The 19,506-nt window shown below is 49.2% G+C and overlaps 1 pseudogene; it reads right to left on the bottom strand.

Moving 5' to 3' along the window:
• Positions 1-1,450: 1,450 nt before the first annotated feature.
• Positions 1,451-19,506, bottom strand: part of LOC137535283 (zinc finger protein 585A-like) — a 389,395-nt pseudogene continuing 371,339 nt past the window's right edge.

The following is a 19,506-nucleotide window of genomic DNA, read 5'->3' as shown; positions in this document are numbered from 1 at the left end:
CATTTCAGGTAAATATGCCGGTCAGTTGGTTTACGGTATATGGATGTTTGTAAAATTCTATCTTGTATATAAATTGTGGTATCCAGGAAACTGACATGGGAGGTTGAAAAGCTGAGCGTTAACTTGATGTTCTTGTGGTACTCTGAGAAGTTTTTGTGGAATCTGATTAATTATTTCTGTGATGCTGTCCAGATTAATAAGATATCGTCTATAAATCTGAAGTAAGCCCATGGTTTAATTTCACAAGTTGAAAGGAAGTTTTCCTTCAACCTGGCCATAAACAAATTTGCATACTGGGGTGACATCCTACTTCCCATAGCACTGCCCATTGTCTGTAGATACATATCATTCCCAAATGAAAAATAGTTGTGAGTTAGTATATACCTGATAAGTTGTAGTGTGGGCTCTGTTGGTAGATCATTTAGCTGAAGGAAATGTTGGCAAGCTGCAATACCGTCCTCGTGTGGAATGTTTGTATAAAGGGATTCAACACCCATTGTAGCCAGGATAGCACCCTCTGGGATCGGACCCATGGCAGTCAATTTGTTAAGAAGGTCAGTGGTGTCTTGGATGTAGCTGGCTGTATTCCTTACCATGGGTTTAAGAATGTTTTCTACCCAACCAGATATACCTTGCTTTCAGACAACCTCCCAATTTGAGACAAATGATTATCAGAAGTGCATTATCTACACCAGATACTCCAGGCACATTACCCTGCAATAACACAAGGTGTGAGACCTGCCCTTATATATTGAGCGCAAGCCAAATACAAATACCAAACTCACAGAAATATCATCAAATACAAGACCAATTTTCCTGCGAGTCATCCAATGTTGTATACATGATACGCTGCATGAAATGCCCCTCAAGAGGAATCTATATAGGAGAAACAGGACAAAAACTGCGCACAAGAATGAACCATCACTGCTTTAAAATTAATGAGGGTAAAATGGACACACCAGTGGGCCAACACTTCTGTGAACCAGGACACAGCATGCAAGATCTCAAAGTACTTGTTCTTAAGGGTAACTTCAAAAATGATCAATCAAGAAAAGTTTCTGAGTACAAATTTATGAAAATGTTCAAGACATTAACAGAAGGTTTAAATTGTGGAACAGGATTCATGACACCTTATGTAACATGATTGATATGGCTTCATGATCTTCAGAAACCTGCTGGATTTCATGTATGATTGCACTAACTCACTGGCTCCAGCCTGCTGATCACCTGACACCTAACGGATAAACAATAACCAACACAACTGTCATCTTCGTGTTTACCATTTATCTGCATCAGTGTTTTACTTCAGCTTACATCTGGAAATATGCCTGAAGAAGGGGACTAGATCCCAGAAAGCTTGCATCATTTAACTCTATTAGTTAGCCATTAAAAGGTATTATTTCTTACAAAACGTTGTTTTTTTTCTACCTATATAACATGACTTTGTGCAAATGGAATAGACAACAGGTGGAAATTATAGGCAATTTGCAAGACATCCCCAATAAAGGAGTGGTTCTGCAGGTGGTGACCACACACCACTTCTCAGTTCCTATGCTTTCTGGCTGATGTTTTGGTCACTTCTGAATGCTGGTGAGGTTTTCACTCTAGTGGTAGCATGAGACGGAGTCTACAACCCACACAAGTGGCTCAGGTAGTGCAGCTCATCCAGGATGGCACATCAATATGAGCTGTGGCAAGAAGGATTGCTGTGTCTGTCAGCATTGTGTCCAGAGCATGGAGGTGCTACCAGGAGACAGGCCAGTACATCAGGAGATGTGGAGGAGGCTGTAGGAGGGCAACAACCCAGCACCAGGACCGCTACCTCCACCTTTGTGCAAGGAGGAACAGGTGGAGCACACAGGTGGGGGATGTGCTTGCAGCCCAACACTGTGCAGGATGTTTGACATTTGCCACAGAACACCTAGATTGAAAAATTTGCCACAAACGCACAATATATGGTAGCAGAGCGTTCATCCAGCCAATGCCACAACCTGTAAGATGCCTGACATACACTAGGGACAAACGCTTACAAACGCCTGCAAATGCTGCAACTGCTGGAGGAGATGAAGGAGTTTTATATAGACAGTAAAGAGCAGCAACAATCCAATGCACTGAGCAGCATGAGAGAGTCCTCAGGATTCAGTGTAAGAATGCTGCCATGTGCGCTTTGCAAGATGTAAAAGAAACATTGGAAAAGAACACTTATGGCCAAAACATTTCCCACACTCAACACAAATGTCTGACAAGCAGTGATTTACACTCAAGACATTTCCCACACTCAGCACATGAATAGGGCTTTTCACTAGTGTGATATCTCATGTTTCACAAGCAGTGATTTACACTGAAAACATTCCCCACACTCAGCACACGATTAGGGCTTCTTACCAGTGTGAGATCTCTCATGTATGACAAGGCTTCCTTTATGTCCAAAACATTTCCCACACTTAGCACACGAATAGGGCTTCTCACCAGTGTGAGATCTCTCATGTATGACAAGGTGTCCTTTCTGCCCAAAACATTTCCCACACTCAGAACATGAATAGGGCTTCTCACCAGTGTGAGATCTCTCATGTATAACAAGGTTTACTTTCTGTCCAAAACATTTCCCACACTCAGCACAAGAATAGGGCTTCTCACCAGTGTGAGATCTCTCATGTGATACAAGGTGTCCTTTATGTCCAAAACATTTCCCACACTCAGCACATGAAAAGGGCTTTTCACCAGTGTGAGATCTCTCATGTTGGACAAGGTTTCCTTTCTTTCCAAAACATTTCCCACACTCTGCACATGAATAAGGCTTCTCACCAGTGTGAGATCTCTCATGAGTGATAAGGGTTCCTTTATCTCCAAAACATTTCCCACACTCAGCACATGAATAGGGCTTCTCACCAGTGTGAGATCTCTCATGTGATACAAGGTGTCCTTTATGTCCAAAACATTTCCCACACTCAGCACATGAAAAGGGCTTTTCACCAGTGTGAGATCTCTCATGTTGGACAAGGTTTCCTTTCTTTCCAAAACATTTCCCACACTCTGCACATGAATAGGGCTTCTCACCAGTGTGAGATCTCTCATGAGTGATAAGGGTTCCTTTATCTCCAAAACATTTCCCACACTCAGCACATGAAAAGGGCTTTTCACCAGTGTGAGATCTCTCATGTTGGACAAGGTTTCCTTTCTTTCCAAAACATTTCCCACACTCTGCACATGAATAGGGCTTCTCACCAGTGTGAGATCTTTCATGTTTGACAAGGTTTCCTTTGAGTCCAAAACATTTCCCACACTGAGCACATGAAAAGGGCTTCTCACCAGTGTGAGATCTCTCATGTTTTACAAAGGTTCCTTTATGTCCAAAACATTTCCCACACTCAACACATGAATATGGCTTCTCACCAGTGTGAGATCTCTCAAAACTGTCAAGATGTGATTTCTGTACAAAACCTTTCCCACTATTGGAACAGGAATACGATCCACCAGCAGGGGGAGAACTGTGCTGGGTATGGGGCCCCTCAGGATTAGACAGGTGAGGGGAGTCTGGGGTAATATTTGGGGTAACCAGGATATCTGCAGGAGACTCTTGTCCATTGACATCATCATCCGTTGTACAGTCTGTGGATACAGAGAGACGAGTCTCTGAGAGGTTCCTGATGCCGGGACTCCGCACTGCAAATAGAGAAACATCATCACTTCCTGTTAGAGAATTCTGAGGTTAGGAACAATTATCATTAGGGATACACATAAATGGATGAGATAAAAGGGAGAGGTGGGTATGACCCGGTTGGACACAAATACCAAGAGATTGATTTATAGAAATATCAAAAAACTTAATTTATCAAATAAGTATCGTTAAAAAAACACAATTAAAAATGTGCCGTCCCGCACCCCCAAGATCCCCCCCACAGCCTCCCCAGGTGCCCCAAACAACCCGCCTAACGCTAAATAGCTCCCCCTACTGACCCGCAGTGCTGGATTCAAGGGGCCCCCAAAAACTGGTTTGGATGTAAAAAAAAGTAATTGGACCGACTTGATGCAAAGTCCCAATGTAGATACTTGTGAATGGTTAAAGGCAAAGTTCATTTGTATCTACGGTAGTAACTGGAAATAAGGACATCACTTAATAGGTAACTCCAAGTTCACAGAGTTCACACAAAAGAAACATCAGGAAGCATCCATTGGTTAAATCCTCCGGTCACTTGCCATATAGGAGCATATAATCCATCTGCCCAATAGCCAGGGAGCACTGTAGCCAAAGCATGTGATCATGTAGCATCCACAGCCTTTCAGCCATATAAGAAAACAGCAAGCATTTAGTCCATGTAAACCAAGCACATAATCAGCTGTGACATGCAAAGTCTTGAAGCACAGAGCATATGATGAGCAGAAGCAAGCCAGCGTCTACTGCAAAACAGCAGGCAAGCAGTGTGCAATGTGTACCATGCCCTCAGGGCTGCTTACATGACCATGCGTTGCTGTGTCAGATGCTGGAGAGTGTCTGGATAACAGAGGCGGAGATCCGGAGGCTGAACCGGAGCAAGGTCCGTGGCTGAGAGAGACAAGGGGGTCGGGACGCAGCACATGCGCCCTCAACCGGTTTCGCCGGACTTCCGGCTTCCACTGGAGGCGTGCATAAATCATTAGGGATAGTCAGTGAGCTGCTGATAATTCCAAGTTGATGCAAAGATGATGCAGATTAGAATTGGGCCAGATGCAGCATCTGCATAACTGGCATATCATTTGCATTAGCATATAATTTACACCATCTCAGAGGTATTGGCATGTCACTGACAATTGCTAGTTATCAGTCTGACAGAGAACTGCAGAAGGTTGTGCTCATTACAGGCTGCCAAACACATGACGATAACTTTGCTTTGCATGCTAAATTTCTGTATCTTTGGACATGAAATGAATTACCTGGGAAATGTGATTAGCTGAATACAATTTGCATGACATTTGCATAGTAAAGTTATTTGCATCTCATTTACCTCCCTACACCTGAAGGGGCCCACACACCTAACGATATTCCCGCCGATATACAGCAGATTCGATCACTGTGATCGAATCTGCTATGAAATTGTTGCGCAAACGCTTACAGAACAATCGATTTCCATCCAAAATCAATCGTTCCCGTCGATTCCCATCGATCCATCCGCACAGAAGATTTTGCTCGATCGAATGCCCAACGACCGACGCAATACAGCGGCAATACATTACCTGCTCTGGACGGCGCGAGTCCCCGCTGTCTTCTTCTCCGCTGGGTTCCGGACTGGCTGGCTTCACTTCCTGTCCTGGCAGGAAGTTTAAACAGTAGAGCGCCCTCTACTGTTTAACCTTCCCTGGATAGAAAGAAGTGAAGCTAGCAAAGACAGCGGTGACAGCGGGGACTCGCGCCGGCTGGAGCCTGTAATGTATGGGGGGGGGGGGGGGCGGCTTGGCAGTACCACCACAGATTGTGATTGGTTTCATGCTGACATCGATTCACAATCTGTCTGCAGTAAAGGCAGCCATACGATCCCTCTCTGATCAGATTCGATCAGAGAGGGATCTATCTGTTGGTCGATCTGATGGCAAATCGACCAGTGTATGGCCACTTTAATGCTGGGAATACACCATACAATTTTCTGTTATGCAAGGAATACACGAGTCGATCCGGCGGCTCGATCCGCGCGTGCGCCCGGATCGATTCCCGCTCGTCCCCGCGGGCGCTTCCTTATCTTCCATTCGATTCCCGCTATTGTCCGCCCGCAGGGATCGAGCCGGGAATCAATCCGGCGGGTCATCGGACCTGTCAGATATTATCAATCGAGCTATCAGCGGCTCGATTGATAAGAGGGAATGCATCTGTGTATTCCCAGCGTTAGATTCTTCTGTTAGTTTTTTCTGTTAGATTTTCTGTTAGAATGCATAATTAGATTATTTTCTGTTAAGTACTGGTAGGGACTGGTCATTATCTCTGGTGCATTGTCTTCTGGTTATCTCCTGCTGAGTAGAACAATGCCTAATTAGTGGGCAGATAGATAGTTAGCTAGATAATTTCCAACATGTTGGAATTTATCTGGCAGGTAAATCTTATGCTAAGCATACACGGAGCGATCCGGTGGCTTAATTAGCCGCCGAATCGACTCCCGCCGCGTCCGCCCGGATCGATTGCCGCTTGTCCCCGCGGGAGCTTCCTTATCTTCTGCTTAATTCACTGCTATTGTCCGCCCACGGGGATCGAGCGGGGTATCGATCCGCGCGGTAATTGGACCTGTCGGAAATTATCAATTGAGCCATCAGCGGCTCGATTGATAAGGGCTTATCCACCCGTGTATGCCCAGCATTACAGAGAATCTCACAGAAAATTGTATGGTGTATTCCCAGCATTAAAGTATTGGCCACACATTGACAAGCAGTAGATTGTAGAGATTGATGAGACAATGGAAGCAATGTGTTACTCCTGTGACAACAGACCTATATGTACTTACAGTATAGCAAGAGATCTGTGTTATGTTTGTAGAGCAATGTGGTGTCACTTACACATTCTTATTACCATTGTGCAAATTCTTGTTCCCATTTGTGCAAATAGAGATATTGTGACATTACACAACATAAATTATAGGTGCTGTGAGGTAGAGGAATTATCTGTTTACCGTATATACTCGGCTATAAGTCGAGAAATTTTGGACTGACTCAAAGTATAAAAGTGGGGGGGTCGCCTTATACTCGAGATAGTCCAAAATTTCCCCACTTATAGCCAGGAATGGGGGAGGCACCTCTTTCTCCCCCCCTTCCTGTAATGCGAAGCAGACAGTTCATTTAAAATCCCCCTCCCTCCCACCACCATGCAAAGGAGCCTCTTGTCTATCTCTCCCCCCTGTGGAATCGCTAAAGTGGAAGCTTCTCACTCACTAATCCATCCGAGCGCAGCTCTCTGTAGTCAGTCACGCTGGCTGGGCTGTGTATGCATGAGCTCACAGCTACGGCTCCTGTCATGTGACTTCATGTATCACATGACATCGGAAGCTGTAGCTTATGCATACACAGCCCAGTCAGCGTGACTACAGGGACTCAGGTAGAAGAGAGCTGTGCTCGGATGGATTAGTGTGAGTGAGAAGCTTCCACTTTAGCGATAACACAGGGGGGAGAGATAGAGATAAGAGGCTCCTTTGCGTGGTGGTGGGAGGGAGAGGGATTTTCAGTAAACTGTCTGCTTTTGTTATCACGTCGGAACACCGGATAGCTCAGTGAGTGATTGCTGGCTTCAGTGATCACACAGAGGGGGGAGAGGTAGAGAGAGAAGAGGCCTCTTTGCATGGTGGTGGGAGGGAGGGGGGCGTTTTAGCAAGCTGTCTGCTAACACTGCTAGGAAGGGGAGACAGGGGATAGCTATTGCCCACCAGTGACTGCACAGGCAGGGGGGCACAGGTGCTTCACAGCAGGAGCCCCCCAGCCAGCAGGACACAGGGGCCACCCAGCATGAGCCACACAGCCAGGGGGACACATAGGCCACACAGCCAGGGAAAACAGGGGCCACACAGCAGAAGCCACACGGCCAGGGGGACACAGAGGCCACACAGCCAGGGGGACACAGAAGCCACACAGCCAGGGGGAACAGGGGCCACGCAGCCAGGGGGACACAGAAGCAACACAGCCAGGGGAAAACAGGCCCCACAGCAGAAGCCACACAGCCAGGGGACACAGAGGCCACACAGCCAGGGGGAACAGGGGCCACGCAGCCAGGGGGACACAGAAGCAACACAGCCAGGGGAAAACAGGCCCCACAGCAGAAGCCACACAGCCAGGGGACACAGAGGCCACACAGCCAGGGGGAACAGGGGCCACACAGCCAGGGGGACACAGAAGCAACACAGCCAGGGGAAAACAGGCCCCACAGCAGAAGCCACACAGCCAGGGGAAATAGGGGCCACACAGCAGAAGCCACACAGCCGGGGGACACAGAAGCCACACAGCAGAAGCCACACCGCCGGGGGACACAGAAGCCACACAGCAGAAGCCACACAGCCAGGGGGAAACAGGGGCCACACAGCAGAAGCCACACAGCCAGAGGAAAAAGGGGCCACACAGCAGAAGCCACACAGCCAGAGGAAAAAGGGGCCACACAGCAGAAGCCACACAGCCAGGGGGACACAGAAGCCACACAGCCAGTGGGACACAGAGGACACACTACTAGAGGGGCCACACAGCCAGGGGGACAAAGGGGCCACACTGCTAGAAGGGCCACACAGCCCTGAACTTTGCTGCACAGACTTATATTTGAGTAATTCATAAATTCTTGTTTAAGAGGGTCAAATATTGGGGTCGACTTATACATGAGGTCGACTTGTATCCGAGTATATACGGTACTTCATGGAGACCCCAAACCACTAATACTTCTGTAGCTGTATAAATACATCCATACATACTCCTTGATATCCAGTATAGCCATATCTCTCCTCCCATCCGTCTGTCTAATAAGGAACCAAACTGCTGCACACTGCAGTTCCTATTGGACAGGAGATCAGTGGGGGAGAGGAAAGGGCGTGATTAGAAATCACTGGACCCGCCTGCAAAACTTGGGAAGCTACAGAGGATGGCAGCTGTAATTTATAGCTGCAGTAACGGCTAAACACTGGATTACACCAATGATTTATAGGTAGGCAGCAGTTATATTTCTGAAACAATAGTAAAAAAAAAACCTACCCCTTTACAGATGGATTAGCCTTACATTCTGTCATCTGTCAGTGTTTGCAAAAACTGACAAATAAATACAAATACAAAGGAAGTACTCGGGGGATTATGTACAAATATGTATTCCCAACAGGGACAGGCCCATAAACACACTAAAACATAACTTTTATTAAGTAGAGTAAAAAGCAAATGTTTGGGTAGCAGCAATCTGACAATATAAAGAGACTGTGGGCTTGATTCACAAAGCGGTGCTAACAGTTAGCACACTGGTGAAAAGCCCTTTATCACGCCTAAACTCAGTTTAGCCATGATAAGTTTAGGCGTGATAAGTTTAGGCGTGATAAGTTTAGGTGTGATAAGTTTAGGCGTGATAACTATAGCACCAACTGGGTTAGCACCGCAGTGCACAGCTGATCAAAAGTTTTGCGCTAGCAAAGTCTGGTGCACTTCGCATAGAATTTAATGGCGCTGCTTTGCGTGCGGGACTTAGCGCGATCTAAACTTATCTAAACTTATCACGCCTAAACTTATCACGCCTAAACTGGCTTTTCACCAGCGTGGAGCAATGGTTATCACGCCTAAAGTCTCTAACTGGGTTAGCACCGCTTTCTGAATCTAGCCCTTTGTCTGTGTATAATACAGTCAAAATGTGTCAGAGTACATTTGTTTGTTGGGAGATTAATTGGACCTACTGTGTATCTGTCTTATACACGACCAGACAAACCCCACATAATATAGGGGTATGTCTTAGAAATAAATGTCATTTCTAAGGAACAATTAAAAAAAAAAAAAAACACACACTGTCTGAGAGGGTATTTTAATACTTTATGCCAAAACAGCTGTGGGTTTGTTTTTTTATCTCATTCGTGAATGATATCCTATAACAAACCTCTCCTCTGTACCTGTGTGACACCCTTTTACATGCTTGTGAATGCCGGGCTTTCTATCCTCTTGAAAGAAAACCTTATTATGTTTTGTAATCATGTGACACAGGTTCTGCCATAAGAAGCTCTTAGGCTGGTTCACATTTGACCTGGAACATAAATTTGCCTTCTCAAAACAGAAGGTTTTTACTATTTTTCATGTTAGTGTCAGCGTATAATGTCTCCCAGAATGCATCACTGCTGCACATGCAAATTGTCCCTTTGTTGTCCATGAAAGCTAAACACACCTCCAGAACTGCTGGAATGCAATGATGTTTCAGCTTGTTTCAGCTTTCAGGGACAACAAATAGATGATTTGCATATTCAGCAGTGGTGCATTGTGGGATAGCTTAAATGCTTACTCCAACCTGAATAATTACAAATATCTTCTGTTTTAAGAAGGTAAGTTTCTGTTTAGCATAGCATTTTAGTGAGAGGGCGTTTTTGGTCCTTTTTAGCCCCATATGCCAGGCATACACGGCTAGATAGTACGCCAGTATCGAGCCAGCGACTCAATGCCAGCACGTCACCGCTCGTCCGCACGGATCGATTCCCGCTCGTCCGCACGGATCGATTCCCGCTCGTCCCCGCGGGCGCTTTCTAATCAGCGCTTCGTTTTTTCTATTTTTCTGCCCGCCGGTATCGAGCGCGGAATCGATCCGGCGGACAATCGGACCTGTCGGAAATTATCAATCGAGCCATCAGCGGCTCGATTGATGAGAAGAAAGAAATGCCCAGCATTACACACTCCTAGGAGTTCTGGTTCACCCTGAGCTTGCTGGGCAATCTGTACATGTGAGCTGGAGTAACAGGAGGACAGCTACAGCGGATGTGATGTAACATGTGCTGTGACTTTCCATTATTGTCATGGCTACCTATGTCACGTCTGATTCCTGTCACTGCAATGGACACAGCATACATCTCCCAACTAGTGGTGGACGAACATCGCAAATGAATGTTTGGGGACTATTCACAAACGTTTCCACAAATGGTGTCAAAACTGCCCATAAACCCGGGCCGTGGCACAGCATTCCTCAAAATATGTATTTTACACAGCGGCTTTTTTTAAAACTGCATTTTGGGTCTATATTTGTTAGATTAAGGGTTTTTATTTAGAATGGCCGCTGTGTTTACCTGCCTAAAATTGTTATTTGCAGTGACTGTAGCAGAGGCTTTAAATATTTGGCAAATACCTGCTTAATTCTTAAAGTACACTGCGGTCACAAAACATGCTGCTTGTGCAGTGTGGGCCTAACACTGGGCATAGAGAAGAGAACTGGTAGGCACTTGGATACTGGACATATTGGTTAATCAAGTGTTACAATGCTGCATATGCTACAGGACCTGGCGATGTGCTCAAGACAACAGAGAACAGTCCAAATGAACAAACAAAGTAAAGGAAAAGTCTGGCACTGTCACTTTTAATGGTCTGAAGGAACAAGCAATCATGAACAATGATGAAAAGTACTTATCTCATCCGGGCGGTTCTGTGTGCTGAGGGGGTGTAGACAGGGGGCGCCAGTGGGTGACGGCCTAACACTGTTTCACAGGGTGACACCTAGCTTCTTCTGAGGTCAAAAGTTGCACAATGAGTGGTGATGGGGGCAGCCATTAAGTGCTTTTCACTCGAAAATACAACTTCCAGTCCAGCAGTTCAAGTCCCGCCCCTTGACACCTCCCTCCCCCAGAACCGCCCAGATGGGATAAGTACTTCTCTTGATTGCTCATTTTAGCCATTCATGTGTTTGCTGTGCATTCACCACACTGCTTGTTCCTTTGGATCATTAAAAGTGACAGTGCCAGACTTTTCCTCTACTTTGCTCCATGGGCAATACACTGCAATATCAACAGTGATGTGAAACACTATGGGCTCAATTCACTAAAGTGTCACAGCAGTTATCACACGAGCTGCCTTGCACAAAGGTTTGCGTGCAAACAGCGTTACTTCGCGTGATAAGCGAAGGTTTGGGCGCGATCACGTGATTGCACGCAAAACTTCGCTTATCATGCGAAGTATGATTGTTCACGCACAAACCTTTGCACATTAAAAGTGACAGTGCCAGTGTGACAATCTCAGGTGGTACAACACAGTAACTCAATCACTCTATTTTATCATAGTGACAGGCTGTAATACAATACAATACAATAACATTTGTAAAGCACTTTTCTCCCATAGGACTCAAAGCGCATAATATAGTGACACAGTAACACACTACACTATACTAAACAGGAGGTGTATATAAGCTACACACCAGAAACAACGACAAAAAAAATAACAGCAGGATCAGTCATCTAAATGACTTTTGTATTCCCTAGTTGGTGAACCGCAAGGGGCAGAACTCCTATAGAAGCAGCTACACTGCACTGAGTAACACAGAACAGTGTCAGCAAGCTATCTCTCTGTCCCTCAATCAGCAGCACAGCTCTCCCTACACTGACTCAGTCTGACTGTAACATGGCTGCCAGATTCACTTCTTTTATGGGGGTGTGGCTAATATGGTAAAAATGCTTAACTGGCTGTCCTGCCTCACCTGACTTGAGGGTGAAGGGTCAAAATATGGCTCCATGTTAAAGTAAAGGGTGAACACAAACTTCACATAAGCTTTGCGGCAAATACCAATGGCAAATGTTTGCTGTGAACTGCCGGCCATCACTAGTCAGAACATGCTTAGCACAGGATCCACTGACATGTCCATTTGGCAGCTGCAGGCGTCATGAGAACCGAGCCTTACCGATTCCGTCTCCGCCCCAGTGGCCGATTAGCAGAGTAATTATAAATGCTGGATTATGGAAACGCTCCTGGCCAGGAACAAGCGCTTTTAAACTGACTCCATGATCCGCCATAGCCACAGAAAGAGATAAAAAAAACACCTGGCACTGCAAGCCTGGCATACCGAGGTGATGGGAGGAGTCAGGCAGTGGGTGCAGGACACTAAAGCAAGCCTGACATACTGAGGTGATGGGAGGAGTCAGGCAGTGGGTGCAGGGCACTAAATCAAGCTTGACATACTGAGGTGATGAGAGAAGTGAGGTAGTGGGTGCAGGACACTAAAGCAAGCCTGGCATACCGAGGTGATGGGAGGAGTCAGGCAGTGGGTGCAGGACACTAAAGCAAGCCTGACATACTGAGGTGATGGGAGGAGTCAGGCAGTGGGTGCAGGGCACTAAAGCAAACCTTACATACCAAGGTGATGGGAGGAGTCAGGCAGTGGGTGCAGGACACTAAAGCAAGCCTGACATACTGAGGTGATGGGAGGAGTCAGGCAGTGGGTACAGGGCACTAAAGCAAGCCTGACATACTGAGGTGATGGGAGGAGTCAGGCAGTGGGTGCAGGACACTAAAGCAAGCCTGACATACTGAGGTGATGGGAGGAGTCAGGCAGTGGGTGCAGGACACTAAAGCAAGCCTGACATACTGAGGTGATGGGAGGAGTCAGGCAGTGGGTGCAGGACACTAAAGCAAGCCTGACATACCGAGGTGATGGGAGGAGTCAGGCAGTGGGTGCAGGACACTAAAGCAAGCCTGACATACCGAGGTGATGGAAGGAAGTAAGGCAGTGGGTGCAGGACAGTAAAGCAAGCCTGACATACCGAGGTGATGGGAGGAGTCAGACAGTGGGTGCAGGACACTAAAGCAAGCCTGACATACTGAGGTGATGGGAGGAGTCAGGCAGTGGGTGCAGGGCACTAAATCAAGCCTGACATACTGAGGTGATGAGAGAAGTGAGGTAGTGGGTGCAGGACACTAAAGCAAGCCTGACATACTGAGGTGATGGGAGGAGTCAGGCAGTGGGTGCAGGGCACTAAAGCAAGCCTGACATACCGAGGTGATGGGAGGAGTCAGGCAGTGGGTGCAGGGCACTAAAGCAAGCCTGACATACTGAGGTGATGGGAGGAGTCAGGCAGTGGGTGCAGGGTACTAAAGCAAGCCGGACATACTGAGGTGATGAGAGGAGTCAGGCAGTGGGTGCAGGGCACTAAAGCAAGCCTGACATACTGAGGTGATGAGAGGAGTCAGGCTGTGGGGGCAGGGCACTAAAGCAAGCCTGACATACCAAGGTGATGAGAGGAGTCAGGAAGTGGGGACAGGGCACTAAAACAAGCCTGGCATACAGAGGTGATGGGTGGATTCAGGCAGTGGGTGCAGGACACTAAAGCAAGTCTGACATACTGAGGTGATGGGAGGTGTCAGGCAGTGGGTGCAGGGCACTAAAGCAAGCCTGACATACTGAGGTGATGGGAGGAGTCAGGCAGTGGGTGCAGGGCACTAAAGCAAGCCTGACATACTGAGGTGATGGGAGTCAGGCAGTGGGTGCAGGGCACTAAAGCAAGCCTGACACACCCAGGTGATGGGAGGAGTCAGGCAGTGGGTACAGGACACTAAAGCAAGCCTGACATACTGAGGTGATGGGAGTCAGGCAGTGGGTGCAGGACACTAAAGCAAGCCTGACATACTGAGGTGATGGTAGGAGTCAGGCAGTGGGTGCAGGACACTAAAGCAAGCCTGACATAGTGAAGTGATGGGAGGAGTCAGGCAGAGGGTGCAGGGCACTAAAGCAAGCCTGACATACTGAGGTGATGAGAGGAGTCAGGCAGTGGGTGCAGGGCACTAAAGAAAGCCTGACATATCGAGGTGATGGGAGGAGTCAGGCAGTGGGTGCAGGGCACTAAAGAAAGCCTGACATACTGAGGAGATGAGAGGAGTCAGACAGTGGGTGCAGGGCACTAAAGCAAGCCTGACATACTGAGGTGATGGGAGTCAGGCAGTGGGTGCAGGGCACTAAAGCAAGCCTGACATACTGAGGTGATGGGAGGAGTCAGGCAGTGGGTGCAGGGAACTAAAACAGGCCGGACATACCGAGGTGATGGGAGGAATCAGGCAGTGGGTGCAGGGCACTAAAGCAAGCCTGACATACCCAGGTGATGAGAGGGGTCAGGCAGTGGGTGCAGGGTACTAATGCAAGCCTGACATACCGAGGTGATTGAGGGAGTCAGGCAGTGTTTGCAGGGCACTAAAGCAAGCCTGACATACTGAGGTGATGGGAGGAGTCAGGCAGTGGGTGCAGGGAACTAAAGCAGGCCGGACATACCGAGGTGATGGGAGGAGTCAGGCAGTGGGTGCAGGGCACTAAAGCAAGCCTGACATACCCAGGTGATGAGAGGGGTCAGGCAGTGGGTGCAGGGCACTAAAGCAAGCCTGACATACTGAGGTGATGGGAGGAGTCAGGCAGTGGGTGCAGGACACTAAAGCAAGCCTGACACACCCAGGTGATGGGAGGAGTCAGGCAGTGGGTGCAGGACACTAAAGCAAGCCTGAAATACTGAGGTGATGGGAGGAGTCAGGCAGTGGGTGCAGGGCACTAAAGCAAGCCTGACATACTGAGGTGATGGGGGGAGTCAGGCAGTGGGTGCAGGGCACTAAAGAAAGCCTGACATACCGAGGTGATGGGAGGAGTCAGGCAGTGGGTGCAGGGCACTAAAGCAAGCCTGACATACTGAGGTGATGGGAGGAGTCAGGCAGTGGGTGCAGGGTACTAAAGCAAGCCGGACATACTGAGGTGATGAGAGGAGTCAGGCAGTGGGTGCAGGGCACTAAAGCAAGCCTGACATACTGAGGTGATGAGAGGAGTCAGGCAGTGGGTGCAGGGCACTAAAGCAAGCCTGACATATCGAGGTGATGGGAGGAGTCAGGCAGTGGGTGCAGGGCACTAAAGAAAGCCTGACATACTGAGGAGATGAGAGGAGTCAGACAGTGGGTGCAGGGCACTAAAGCAAGCCTGACATACTGAGGTGATGGGAGTCAGGCAGTGGGTGCAGGGAACTAAAGCAAGCCGGACATACCGAGGTGATTGGAGGAGTCAGGCAGTGGGTGCAGGACACTAAAGCAAGCCTGATATACTGAGGTGATGGGAGTCAGGCAGTGGGTGCAGGGCACTAAAGCAAGCCTGACATACTGAGGTGATGGGAGGAGTCAGGCAGTGGGTGCAGGGAACTAAAACAGGCCGGACATACCGAGGTGATGGGAGGAATCAGGCAGTGGGTGCAGGGCACTAAAGCAAGCTTGACATACCCAGGTGATGAGAGGGGTCAGGCAGTGGGTGCAGGGTACTAATGCAAGCCTGACATACCGAGGTGATTGAGGGAGTCAGGCAGTGTTTGCAGGGCACTAAAGCAAGCCTGACATACTGAGGTGATGGGAGGAGTCAGGCAGTGGGTGCAGGGAACTAAAGCAGGCCGGACATACCAAGGTGATGGGAGGAGTCAGGCAGTGGGTGCAGGGCACTAAAGCAAGCCTGACATACCCAGGTGATGAGAGGGGTCAGGCAGTGGGTGCAGGGCACTAAAGCAAGCCTGACATACTGAGGTGATGGGAGGAGTCAGGCAGTGGGTGCAGGACACTAAAGCAAGCCTGACACACCCAGGTGATGGGAGGAGTCAGGCAGTGGGTGCAGGACACTAAAGCAAGCCTGAAATACTGAGGTGATGGGAGGAGTCAGGCAGTGGGTGCAGGGCACTAAAGCAAGCCTGACATACTGAGGTGATGGGAGGAGTCAGGCAGTGGGTGCAGGGCACTAAAGAAAGCCTGACATACCGAGGTGATGGGAGGAGTCAGGCAGTTGGTGCAGGGCACTAAAGCAAGCCTGACATACTGAGGTGATGGGAGGAGTCAGGCAGTGGGTGCAGGGTACTAAAGCAAGCCGGACATACTGAGGTGATGAGAGGAGTCAGGCAGTGGGTGCAGGGCACTAAAGCAAGCCTGACATACTGAGGTGATGAGAGGAGTCAGGCAGTGGGTGCAGGGCACTAAAGCAAGCCTGACATACCCAGGTGATGGGAGGAGTCAGGCAGTGGGTGCAGGGCACTAAAGCAAGCCAGACATACTGAGGAGATGAGAGGAGTCAGGCAGTGGGTGCAGGACACTAAAGCAAGCCTGACATACTGAGGTGATAGGGGAGTCAGGCAGTGGGTGCAGGGCACTAAAGCAAGCCTGATATACTGAGGTGATGGGAGTCAGGCAGTGGGTGCAGGGCACTAAAGCAAGCCTGACATACCGAGATGATGAGGAGTCAGGCAGTGGGTGCAGGGAACTAAAACAGGCCGGACATACCGAGGTGATGGGAGGAATCAGGCAGTGGGTGCAGGGCACTAAAGCAAGCCTGACATACCCAGGTGATGAGAGGGGTCAGGCAGTGGGTGCAGGGTACTAATGCAAGCCTGACATACCGAGGTGATTGAGGGAGTCAGGCAGTGTTTGCAGGGCACTAAAGCAAGCCTGACATACCGAGGTGATGGGAGGAGTCAGGCAGTGGGTGCAGGGCACTAAAGCAAGCCTGACATACCCAGGTGATGAGAGGGGTCAGGCAGTGGGTGCAGGGCACTAAAGCAAGCCTGACATACTGAGGTGATGGGAGGAGTCAGGCAGTGGGTGCAGGACACTAAAGCAAGCCTGACACACCCAGGTGATGGGAGGAGTCAGGCAGTGGGTGCAGGACACTAAAGCAAGCCTGAAATACTGAGGTGATGGGAGGAGTCAGGCAGTGGGTGCAGGGCACTAAAGCAAGCCTGACATACTGAGGTGATGGGAGGAGTCAGGCAGTGGGTGCAGGGCACTAAAGAAAGCCTGACATACCGAGGTGATGGGAGGAGTCAGGCAGTGGGTGCAGGGCACTAAAGCAAGCCTGACATACTGAGGTGATGGGAGGAGTCAGGCAGTGGGTGCAGGGTACTAAAGCAAGCCGGACATACTGAGGTGATGAGAGGAGTCAGGCAGTGGGTGCAGGACACTAAAGCAAGCCTGACATACTGAGGTGATGAGAGGAGTCAGGCAGTGGGTGCAGGGCACTAAAGCAAGCCTGACATACCCAGGTGATGGGAGGAGTCAGGCAGTGGGTGCAGGGCACTAAAGCAAGCCAGACATACTGAGGAGATGAGAGGAGTCAGGCAGTGGGTGCAGGACACTAAAGCAAGCCTGACATACTGAGGTGATAGGGGAGTCAGGCAGTGGGTGCAGGGCACTAAAGCAAGCCTGACATACTGAGGTGATGAGAGGAGTCAGGCAGTGGGTGCAGGGCACTAAAGCAAGCCTGACATACCGAGATGATGAGAGGAGTCAGGCAGTGGGGGCAGGGCACTAAAGCAAACCTGATATACCGAGGTGATGGGAGGAGTCGGGCAGTGGGTGCAGGGTAGTAAAACAAGTCTCACACTAAAGCAAGCCAGACATACTGAGGAGATGAGAGGAGTCAGGCAGTGGGTGCAGGACACTAAAGCAAGCCTGACATACTGAGGTGATAGGAGGAGTCAGGAAGTGGGTGCAGGGCACTAAAGCAAGCCTGGCATACCGAGGTGATGAGAGGAGTCAGGCAGTGGGTGCAGGGCACTAAAGCAAACCTGATATACCGAGGGGATGGGAGGAGTCAGGCAGTGGGTGCAGGGCACTAAAGCAAGCCTGATATACCCAGGTGATAGGAGGAGTCAGGCAGTGGGTGCAGGGCACTAAAGCAATCCTGATATGCCGAGGTGATGAGAGGAGTCAGGCAGTGAGTGCAGGGCACTAAAGCAAGCCTGACATACTGAGGTGATGGGTGGAGTCAGGCAGTGGGTGCAGGGCACTAAAGCAAGCCTGACATACTGAGGTGATGAGAGGAGTCAAGCAGTGGGTGCAGGGCACTAAAGCAAGCCTGACATACTGAGGTGATGGGTGGAGTCAGGCAGTGGGTGCAGGGCACTACAACAAGCCTGACATATTGAGGTGATGGGAGGAGTCAGGCAGTGGGTGCAGGGCACTACAACAAGCCTGACATATTGAGGTGATGGGAGGAGTCAGGCAGTGGGTGCAGGGCACTACAACAAGCCTGACATATTGAGGTGATGGGAGGAGTCAGGCAGTGGGTGCAGGGTAGTAAAGAAAGCCTGTCAGCCGTTTCACATTGGTGGCAGCTTCTTCCGAGACTGTATTACTTTATAGCCATACTTGTGGGTGTTTAAACCCAGGGCTGCACACTCGCATATGGATGAGGTCAGACACACATAAAGAGCTGAGACGCAGCCAATTTCACACAGAAAATGTCCTTGATCATACAAACACAAAAGAAATGCTCACTCCCTGACAGCACTCTGCCACTTATATATAGTCTGCAGACTGCCCCTCAGCCAATAAGAAGTGCAAATACATTACACCTAGTCTGCAGTACTTAATTAAGCAGAGGCTGAGCAATTCAGCCAATCGCTGGAGAGGGCTTCAGTTGCATATAACAAAGGCTATATGGCCAGCAGGGGGCACCAGCGTGCAGGAAACTCCCTCTTATCCGCCCCCCTCCTAACTAAACTGCATAAGGAGCTGCAAATGAGGTTTAAAATATGCAAACACTGGTGCACATGACAGGCAGGGGCCCCGAGTACTGCCACTGCTCGGGACCCCAAAACCAGCATGTAACACAATAAGGGAGCGCAGGCAAGCCCTGAAGCTCCCACCACCAGGAACTTGCCCCTACTACTCCTTCAACTTACCACACACACAAAAGAAATGCTCACTCCCTGACAGCACTCTGACACTTATATATAGTATATGGTCCCGAGCAGTGGCAGTACTCGGGGCCCCTGCCTGTCATGTGCACTAGTGTTTGCATATTTTAAAGGGATACTGTAGGGGGGTCGGGGGAAAATGAGCTGAACTTACCCGGGGCTTCTAATGGTGCCCCGCAGACATCCTGTGCCTGTGCAGCCACTCCCCAATGCTCCGGCCCCGCCTCCGGTTCACTTCTGGAATTTCTGACTTTAAAGTCAGAAAACCACTGCGCCTGCGTTGCCGTGTCCTCGCTCCCGCTGATGTCACCAGGAGTGTACTGCGCAGACACAGACCATACTGAGCCTGCGCTGTGCGCTCTTGATGACATCAGCGGGATCGAGTACACGG

Source organism: Hyperolius riggenbachi, chromosome 10 (genome assembly GCF_040937935.1).
Source record: "Hyperolius riggenbachi isolate aHypRig1 chromosome 10, aHypRig1.pri, whole genome shotgun sequence".
Classification (NCBI taxonomy): Eukaryota; Metazoa; Chordata; class Amphibia; order Anura; family Hyperoliidae; genus Hyperolius; species Hyperolius riggenbachi.
The sequence above is the reverse complement of the archived record's forward strand: the minus strand, read 5'-3'. Positions and strand labels throughout refer to the sequence as shown.